General features: G+C 41.6%; 1 pseudogene; it reads left to right on the top strand.

The window, feature by feature from the left end:
- Positions 1-6,508: 6,508 nt before the first annotated feature.
- Positions 6,509-7,114, top strand: LOC100343742 (ras-related protein Rab-5A pseudogene; annotated as a pseudogene).
- The last annotated feature ends 2,453 nt before the right edge of the window (positions 7,115-9,567 follow it).

Here is a 9,567-nt window from a genome sequence, read left to right as displayed (position 1 = left end):
TATTCACAAACAGAGTTATGTCTGTACTGAGCATGTGGAGACGTCTTCCCCCTTGTCATATTTCCTAAACAATACAGGATAACAACTATTCACATAGCATTAACACTGCATTAGGTTTTGTAAGTCATCTAGAGATCATTTAAAGTATATGGGAGGATAAGTGTGGGGTATATGCAAATATTACACCATTTGAAAAAGGGACCTCAGAATTTGGGGTGTGTGTAATAGGGGTGAGTGGGAGGTTCTAGAACCAGTCCCCTGAGGTTACTGAGGGACAAAGAATGACTATATTAGCAAATGATGACAATGGATAACTGACATGCGAGGTAGTATACAGAGTTTCTGAAGATAGCATCAGAGATTGATTCCGGACACTGGAGAGTTACACACAGAAAACATGGTCAAAGGACAGTTGTGGAGTTACAACCACATCCTGATCCCTTTTTCCACAGTAAGTGACGCCCCAGAATCCTGTTGTCATTAAGCAACTTCACGACCTGTGAATTTCAACTTGTACACTCCAATAGTGGGTCTGAGATTAATAATGGCAACTTGAATCAATAACTGAATCTTCATTTTAAGCATGATATTGTATTATATAAATGTGATTCTCAAAATGAGTTTTTTATTGAATCCTGAAGGGCTGGGGATATCTGAGGAAAAAGAAGCTGTATAGATAGAAAAAAAGTCATAATTTTGTAATGGGGAAACAAAGAAAACCTATTTTTAATTTATTTGAGAGACAGATAGAGTTTCTATCCACTGATTCATTTCCCATATGGCTACAATGCAAGGAACAGAAAACTCAATCCAGGTCTCTCATGTGGTTGGCAGGAGTCCAAGCAGGAGCCAAACTACTTGAGCCATCACCATTGTTCATCACCCCATGGTCTACATTTGCAGGAAGCTGGAGCAAGAAGCCAGGGATTGAACCCAGCCACTCTGATGTGTGTTGTTTTTCTAGGCCAAATACCTGCCCTTAGGTTTTAAAGCACAAACTATAGGGCAGATGTTGTGGCACAGCAGGTTAAGCCTCAGCTTGAGATCCCCCCATCCAGTATCTGAGTGCCTGGGGTTGAGTCCATCCTCCGTTTCTGATCCAGCTTCCTGCTAATGTCCACCCTGGGAAGCACCAGATGACGGCTCAAGTACTCAGATTCCTGCTGCCCACATGGGAGACCCAGATGGAATTCCAGGCTTCTGGACTCAGCCTGGCTTGGTCTCACCTGTTGTAGGTATTTGGCAAATAAATGAGTGGATGGACGGTCTCTCTCTCTCTCTCTCTCTCTCTGTCCTATAAATTTGCTTTTCAAATAAATATAAACATTAAAAACCACATTCTACAAAATAAGGGCTTCAACAGTTGGAATGTGAAAGACAATGATCTGGGGCCAGTGTTGTGGTGTAGCAGGTTGAGCCTCTGCCTACAACACCAGCATCCCATATGGGCATGGTTTCATTTCCCAGCTGCTCCACTTCCCATCCAGTTCCCTGCTAATGTGCCCAGGAAGGCAGTGGAAGATGGCCCAAGTACTTGGGCCCCTGCATCCATAAGGGAGACCCAGATGGAGTTTCTGATCCTGGTTTCAGGCTGACCCAGCCCAGCTGTTGCGGCCATTTGGGGAATAAACCAGCAAATGGAAGACCTCTCTTTTTCTCTGTCTCTCCCTCTCTCTCTGTGTAACACTGCCTTTCAAATAAATAATACCCTGCCAGAATCTTCATGAGGAAGAAGTGAGATTTTCATGTTGATCAAAGGAGGGCATGAAATAACGCAAACAATATTAACCTGTATAATGACAGATATGGTGCTGCTACTCAACTCAATGCGGGAGTCAGCATTCAAGACAATTTGAATAATGGCCTAGTAGCCAGTTGGGAATTGAGCTCATTTAGTTATTGAGCTCATTTAGTAATATTTGTTTCTCACAGTTGATGTCCTGTGGGCATAAATCTATTAGGGCCAGGGTAGGGAGTAGATTTCATGTGGTATGTTGTTGTGAGGGTGAGGGTGTGGCCAGCAGGCAGCTGGGGGCTCTACCTTGCAGGTTTAGGGCTCAGGACTTGGGCAGAGCCTTGGGTTACATGCAGAGAGGTAGATCCGAGGTGCAGGGACTTGGGGATGGGGGAAATGTGACACAAGATGATGAGAAAGTCCTCACCCCAGAGGTGTTTGACCTCTCAGAGGGCAAAGTTTTGGGAGCCAAAGGCAATTGAGCTTAGAGGTCAAGGGAAGAAACTTGGGTAACACACTCGAAGAGTGGTGGCAACCATGACGCTTGGGCAAAACCACACAGAGCACAGTGTCGGGGGAGCAGCTGGGCCCGGGGTAAGTGGGCCAGGGCTAGCAGGGAGCTCCCCTGTGCTGCACTGTGGTGGGCGCCTGGCCCAGCGGTTGGGTTCTATGATCACGACCTTCTCCAAGCCTCCTCGGCTCACCGTGGCTCACCGGAAAGCCCATCTGGGAACACAGCTCATTGGATTTCCCCACCCATGAGCATCAGTTTTTCTCCAGTGCCCATGGGAACATTTCACGTGGGTTCTTCCACTACCTGACTCCATATCATTTGACACAAGCAACAGCGCCAAAAAAAGGTGTCCATGCCCTGCTTTCCGTGGGTGCAGGAGGTATGACTCCAAAACCTGGGGCAGGATCTTTGGAGAGGAATTCCTGGAAAAAACTGTCCTCTAGAAGGTTGGGGAAAGCCTGGTCCCTTCCCCCTGGCTCGGTAGTCACCTCCAGCACAGCTCCCAGCTGCAGCTGGCACCTTTGCAGAGCCCAAGTCCTTCCTTGATTTTTTTTTTTTTTTTGACAGGCAGAGTGGACAGTGAGAGAGAGAGAGAGAGAGAGAGAAAGGTCTTCCTTTGCCATTGGTTCACCCTCCAATAGCCGCCACGACCGGCGCACTGTGCTGATCCGAAGGCAGGAGCCAGGTGCTTCTCCTGGTCTCCCATGGGGTGCAGGGCCCAAGCACTTGGGCCATCCTCCACTGCACTCCCTGGCCACAGCAGAGAGCTGGCCTGGAAGAGGGGCAACCGGGACAGAATCCAGCGCCCCGACCGGGACTAGAACCTGGTGTGCTGGCGCCGCAAGGCCAAGGTGGAGGATTAGCCTACTGAGCCGTGGCGCCGGCCGCCTTCCTTGATATTTAGAAGTCTATGATTGACCTATCCTCGGGGTTCCACAAATGATCACTCATTATCAACGCACGATAGCTGTATGTCTGTCATCACAGTGATGTGTACCGTGAAGGAACTCTGCAGAGCAAACCCCAGAAAGATGTGATTGGAACTGCCAAGGCAGGACTCTCCACCAGCATCACCTGCTAGGCTTGTTTGACGTGTAGATACTGGACGGCGCCCCGCCTGCTGATTCTGATGAAGTGAATCGGAGAGGGGTGGAGCGTGGGAAACTCATTGTTTAACAAGCTCTTGAGGTGATTCAACAGTGCAAGGCATATTATCATATTATCATAGCAGGAGAACAGTCCAGGGTTAAAGGCCTGACAGTAAAGCTCCTTGTCAGCAAATGTGTGTGTGTGTGTGTGTGTGTGTGTTTTACTACCTCTCAAATGTTAATGGTGAACCAGAGTAAATGCAAAAGAAAAGGAAATCTACTCCCATAAAGTAATGTATGATACTTAAAACAATCTCTACCGTCTACATCCTGAAGTCACTTTCACCTGGATTAGAAAGTAAGACGTGAAAGTTAAAAACTAAATACCAAGCACATTCCTGTTAGATGAACTCCATTTACAAAACCAAGTTAATAACCAAGCTGGGGATGTGCCCATCGCACTATACAGCTCCTCCTTGGTCATGGCTTTGCGCATTGCCCGGCAAAGCTTCAACCCTTCAAATCTAAAACAACAGTTTCAGCTATCAGGCTTTTTAGAGGCATTTTGGGGAACTTGTCTCCCTCCTTGTTTTATTTATTAGAATAAGTAAAAGAAAAATCAGTATGGGCAGCACATTGTTGGTAGAGTCATTATTTAGAGAGGGATACAATTTCTATCTGGGAAGGAGACTAGCTCTTTAATTACAAATATGATTTCTCATTGTATATATTAGATATATAATGTATATAAAGCATATAGAAAAATATACACAGACATCTATTATTTAATTATTCATTTCAGCTTAATTTTCAAATTGTTGACATTAATGAGCTATATTATTAATAGCTTTATGTGAGAAGATAGTACTATTACTTTCCTTGCTAAATATAAGGGAAAACATAAATATCTTGTGCTTCAAGTATTGCAGAAATACCAATGTTTAGCCCTGTTATAGGATTTTACTTATTTAAGATATGTTATAGGAATTAATTATAATGTATAAACATATATTCTAATGGTAACAATTTATATCTTATCATCATTATATAAATTATATTATCAAAAATTGTTAGAATGTTTAGATCGATCAGGGACAGAGAGTGCTTCCAAATTAATAAAAATGACAGCTTCAATAAAAATAATGTCATATATACAACTTGGAGCATAAAAGTTATTTAAAAAGTTACAGACCTTGAGGAAATCTTATATTTGAGACATTTTTATTTGGAGATTCCATGAAGTTGAACTCCTAGTTTTGCAATATTCTACACTAGGAAAGCATCTGCATACTCATAACTGAGTTCTGTTCTGCCTAAGTAGAGAGAGTCTTTGTGCCAATTATGATCACACTTCACAAAGGGGTCTATGCTCACAAGAGATTATGAAGTAGCCACTGTGACACCCTAATAACCCAGTAGAGTTATAGCAAAGGAAACAATATCTTTTTTGTTGTACTTTTCCCATAGCACAACTCTGACCAATATGGGAATTGTGACAAAACTAGTAATGGCATAGAAAAGTATAATTTGAAGACTCTCTACTTTTCAGTTGTATTTTATTACTTTGACTATAAAGTAATGGCAACAGAAAACGAAATGCACATCTAGAAAAAACGGCCCTGGTTAGTTCATTATTCAGTTCAGTCTTTTATGTCTGCTTTCTCTTATATTTGCTTTTCCTTTTCCATGATTTATTACATTTTTAAGTCTAAGAACACTGTTGTGAGTGGAGTGGATGTTGCACACAGCAAGTTAAGCTGCAGCTTGCTACTCCCACATCGCATAGTGAGGTGCCTGGTTCAAGTCCTGACTTCTCAGCTTCCATTCCGGCTGCCTACTAATGCACCTGGGAGACAGCAGGTATGCTTGGGACCCTGTCATCCATGTGGGAGACCCAGATAGAGTTCTGGGCTCCTGGCTTCAGCTTGGCCCAGCTCTGAATGTTATAGGCATCAGGGGAGTGAACTCATGGATGGGAACTCTCTCTCTCTCTCTGTCACTGCCTTTCAAGTGGATTACAAACAAAAATAAACATTAAAAATAAGAAGGGCTATGGTTATCAAGAAGTTGTCATTTGTAATTTATAACATTGGCTAGTGTTTTTTTTTTCATTTTTTTAAATAATAAAAATCACTGGTGCTTGTTTTGTGGATATGGACCTTCACACTGGAAGAGCACAGGGAAGATCAACACAGTCTCTGTGCCAGGATGGCCCACACATTTGAGAATCATTCCCCATTACTCAGCATTGTCTCTGAAGAGAGGTGTGGGGAATCAGGGTGGAACGTGGACTAAGGGATTTTTAACTTCTTTCACTAATATTTTCTGGATTTTATTATGTAAAACACAAATATTAATAAAAGGTAATTTTAAGTGGAAATACATTTATTGTTTGTTTCTGTATCATGTAACATTGTTTTATTCAAAATTATTTATTTATTATACTCATATGCTCTTCTCTGAATCAAATACAAATTCCAAGATAACAGGAAATTCTATATATTTTGTTCAGTGACATATTTCCGTTGCCTTGAATAGTAACTGGAACACTGTGAGTACCCAATAAAGTTATTGAGTGAATGAATGTTGGGGTCCCACTCTATACCAGGTTCTGTACCAAGAACTAGACTACATCAGTAAATGTGACAGAATCTTTGCTTTATTGGTGCTTACTCCTTGTTCTCCATGGTCTACCAAAACTCATTCTACTCAAGTCCCCAGGTTGACTGACAGAGAAGAAAACACTGGATGAAAAGCAGCAACACTGGAGATGAGCATAGTAATTAGTTTTGCTCTCCTTATCCGCCATCCCCATCTTACCACTCCTCTATCTTAGTACCAGTTATTAGGAATAGTTTCACTGACACCTGGGGATACATTAGAATGGATGTAGTTATTAACTTGGGTGCCATAAACAAGAAACAAAAAGATGGTCTGACAGTGTGTTTAAGTCATAGAGCAAGCCAGCAGGACATGACACCATTGCCACAGTTGCAGCCTCGCTCCTATCCTTCAGCGCACACCCATACCTTGCTGCCAGGAAGCTGCAGGCCCACGCCTCTGCATGCTGCAGTCCCAGGTTTCTTTACCTCCAGATAAACAAATCGGACACCTTGCATCATGGAGGCTCATTTAAGAGTCTGAAATTAGGGACTTATTTTAAATTAGAACATGGCCAATCAAGGAGCAGCAAGACCCAGTGCGCCAAATACTGGGAAAAAAAGAGGAGTCTGCTATTGGCAAATCAAGCTGAGTGCTTCATTTTATGAAAGGTCAATGAATTTCAGGAGAGTACCATTGGGGCTGTTCTTCTAAGCCAAACTGTGTCTTGATGACATAACAGCAAAGATTGAAATATGAATATAAGATACAGCTAGTTAAGAAGGATGCCATAAGTTAGCACCAATGTACTGCAAGGAGCACAAGCAACTGTAGTTGTTTATATCACAAATGAGGAGTCTTTCGTAAGAGCAAAAAACTAGGTTAAAGAGCTTCAGAGGCAAGCGCATCATCAGAACACAAGACCAACCCAGCAAATGAAAAGAGTTGTTGATATCCAGGAAGTACAGTCCCATGAAGATGACAACAGTTTTTTCATGGAGACAGCAGCTAAAACATCGATGAATGTAAATGAAATATTCATGGCAATAGCTAAAATGTTGCCAAGGAATGAACCACAGAATCTAGGAGCAAATTCTGCTAGAGGAAGAGGAGCAGATCATACTGAGCACACACAACCAAGCACAACCAACTAGGAGTCAGTGTTGCAGCAACTAAACCTCCAGTTTGAATTAGCTGGGGAAAAATCTTCCGCTTTTTAGACGTAAATAAGAGTGGAATTGAAGCATTTAACTAGCCCAGCATGACTCCCAAAAAGAAGAGACAGAGATGTAGGACAGAGTAAAGTGTCTAACACAAAATTATTTTAGGTATTTTGAACTTCATTTTCAATAACATACATGTGTCTCTCTGACTGTTTCAGCAACAGATAGGGAAAGTAAGCACTGTGTGTACACTTGTTTCATTGAAAGGGTGGATAGGAGTAATCATTTCTCATCACTAGAAACAGAGACAAATGACTATCTGGATCTTCTGTGAACCAGCCAGCTTCTCCAAACTAATACAGTAGTCATCTATGAAAAGGACTTGGAACTTATTTGGAGTTTTCAAAAATATTTTTAGGAGATTCTGAATATATTTATGCTTAGGTAAAGTATTCAGGCAAAGAGTGATTTTCTTTGGTATCCATACTTAAAGTATACATTTCATATTTTCAAAAATTAACCACAAGAAAATAGTCCAAAGCATTAGTGTCATCTAAATTATAGCCAGTCCTGTTATTTTTTAAATGGGCAATAAAGTCAAAAGTAGCCCCATCTTGCTTTAGGACTATGATAACTGATAAATACATATTACTGGGTGGTGTTCCCTTTAGACATGTGAGTGCTTTAAAAAAGAAAACAAACCAGGTGCCTCTGATTTCTATTTAATCAGAACTGGCTATTATATATGTCATCTTGGGGGTTGAACATAATACATTCACTGCAATTATGTACATTTAAGTTTGAAGATTTTATATTTGATCTTAAGCTGTACTGTAAATAGGGTACTGCATTGTAGGTTCTATACAGCTTTACTTTTAAATTGCACAGGTACAAACCTGTGTTTGAAATACATCATTCAGTGTTTGTTGGGAATTCCTGACACAATGATCAGGTGACCTCAGTCCTAGCTGCCTGCCAGCCAGGTTGGGATTTTCCCATTCATTTTGCTGGATGCCACTCAAATATCTTGTTTTAGGAATCAAGCAGGCAAGGAATCCAATGATTCGTATATTAAGTTTTTCATTTGGCTGGTTTGTACTTTCTCATCTCTTTTCTATATATCAAGGACATAGGCATAGAAAGAATACTCTAATGTTGCATCATTCCAGACACTTTCTATAACCAACAGAGAATGTAGTATCAGAAAATATTGAATTTTCTTAATTTTAATTTTTGTTTATTTATTAGAGAGAGAGAGAGAGAGAGAGAGAGAGATTCACTAGTGGTCTGCAGTGGCCAGGACTGGATTAGGCTAAATCTGGAAGCTAGGAACTACTTTAGGTCTCCCATGTGGGAGGCAGGGACCCAATTATTTAAGCCTTTGCTATTGCCTTCCAAGGTTTGCATTAGTAGGAAGCTGGAGGCAGGAACCAAACCCAAGTGCTCTAATGTGGGACCCAATTAACTGTTAGACTAAACACCTACCCCATCATGTGGCTTTTCATGCAACTTTTAACCATTAGGCTTCTTACAGGTGAGGTTAATAAAGACTGGAGAATTTATTATTTAATATTCTATTCCACTCAATTTTACTTTTAATAGAGTGACTATTTTATGCCAATTATCAGTGTGAGTAATAAAGAACAGTATTTTAAAGATTCATTAAAAAACAAAATTTAAAGAAAGCCAATCACATGAATACAATAACCAATCATATACTCTTGGTGAGCTGAAGCTTTATGTATTTAAAGGCGGAGTGACAGAGAGAAACAGAAAGAGAGACCTTCCATCTGCTGGCTCAATCCTCAAATGGTCACAACAGCCAGATCTGGGCCAGGCCAAAGCCAGGAGCCAGAAACTCCATCTGCGTCTCCCACATGGGTGTCAGGAATCTATCTGTCTTTTGCTGCCTCCCAGGTGCTAATGCTGGGTTGGAAACAGCCGCAGGATTTGAGCCCAGGTTCTCAGATATGGGATGCAGGCATTTTCAACTGTAGGTTAACCTGCTGCATCACAATGCCCTCTCCTCTCTTGGTGACTTAAAACTCTAACAGAGACTTTTCTGTTACATTTTTGTGAGACAGCATTATACATGTCCAGATTTCTTTTTCTCTCCCCTTTGAGTTGCATTTTAAAGTTGTATTGGCATTGTGGCACAGTGGGTTAAACTACTGCTTGTGATGCCAGTATCCCAAATCAGAGCAAGAGTTTGAGCCTGGCTGTTCAATTTCCAATCCTATTCCCTGTTAATGTGCCTGGGAAAGCAGCAGAAGAGGACCCAAGTACTTGAGTTTCTGCCGCCCATGTGGGAGACTTGTATGAAGTGCCTGGATTTGGCCAAGTCCAGGGCCCAGCTCTTGTGGCTATCTGGGGAGTGAACCAGTGGATGAAAGTTATTTCATCACTTGTCTCTGCTTTTCTCTCTCTCTCTTTCCCTGTCAGTCTGCCTTTCAAATAAATAAATCT

Source organism: Oryctolagus cuniculus, chromosome 13 (genome assembly GCF_964237555.1).
Source record: "Oryctolagus cuniculus chromosome 13, mOryCun1.1, whole genome shotgun sequence".
NCBI classification, from domain to species: domain Eukaryota; kingdom Metazoa; phylum Chordata; class Mammalia; order Lagomorpha; family Leporidae; genus Oryctolagus; species Oryctolagus cuniculus.
Note: the sequence above shows the minus strand (reverse complement) of the source record. Positions and strands in the feature narration are given on the sequence as shown.